This window comes from Theobroma umbraticum, unplaced genomic scaffold, assembly GCF_002168275.2.
Source record: "Theobroma umbraticum cultivar Fairchild unplaced genomic scaffold, ASM216827v3 scaffold_12.0, whole genome shotgun sequence".
Lineage (NCBI taxonomy): Eukaryota > Viridiplantae > Streptophyta > Magnoliopsida > Malvales > Malvaceae > Theobroma > Theobroma umbraticum.
Window position 1 is genome coordinate 2,210,589 of NW_018397272.1, and position 1,251 is coordinate 2,211,839.

Below are 1,251 nucleotides of genomic sequence, written 5' to 3' on the forward strand. Positions count from 1 at the left end.
AATGATTGGTAATATGTTAGAATAAAACATTAAGAATTATGTTTGGGAATTAATGTTTAGAATTATTGTTTGGATTTTTAATTAAAATGATTGGTAATATACTAGAATTAAATATTAAAAATTATATTTGAGAATTAATGTTTAGAATTATTATTTGGATTTTTAATTAAAATGATTGACAATATGCTAGAATTAAACATTGGAATTAATATTTGGGTGTTACTTTTTTTTTTGTAGATGTTAACTAATGAGAAAACAAATTTCGCAACTAGTGAGACATTAACACCAATACCATCAACATCTATACCTCATGTTCCTGCTAGTTCTACTAAAGCCAACAAAACATGTGAAGTTGTCAGCAAAGTGTGGAACCAAAGGGACCCATCTCAATTTACATCGGTTGTGTGGGATCACTTCACCAAATTTGTTGATAAGAAAGGTAATAAGAAGGCTAAATGTTCTTATTATGGTAAAGAATTGTGTGTTGATACAAAAAAGAATGGAGCGTCTTCTTTGAACAATCATATTAAAGTTTGTCCTAAGTTGAAATTGGTGCATGATAGAGAGGAGAACAAGCAAATGAAATTAGTTTTTTCTCTAGAAGGGGATGGGTTTGGTAGTTGGAAGTTTGATCAAGAGGTAATTAGGAGGAGTTTAGCTGATATGATCATTTTAAATGAATTACCTTTTAATTTTATGAAAAATCAAGGATATAGGAAACATATAAACAAAACATATCCTAGATTTCGTATATCGTCACGATGGATTGTTACTAAGGATTGTTATAACATTTATATTGATGAAAAAACTTGAATGAGAAGCTTGTTAAGAACATGTCCTGGTAGAATATGTCTCACCACTGACACATGGACTTCAATAGAAAGAATTAATTATATGTGTCTAACTATCCATTTTATTGATAATGATTGGAAGTTACAAAAAAGAATTTTGAACATTTGTCCGATCACTAGTTACAAAGGTAAGGTAATTGATAAGCCAATTAGTAAATGTTTGGGAGATTGGGGGATCCAAAAGATTTTTTTCTATCACTATTGATAATGCTAGTTCAAATGATGTTGCAATAGGGCATTTGAAGAAAAAATTTAATGTTGTTAGAACTAGTATTTTAAGAGGTAGATTTTTTCATGTGAGAAGCATTGCTCATATTGTTAATCTTGTGGTCTTTGATAGATTGAAGGATATGAATACCTCAATTGCTCATGTTAGAAGGGCAATGAGATATGTTAGACA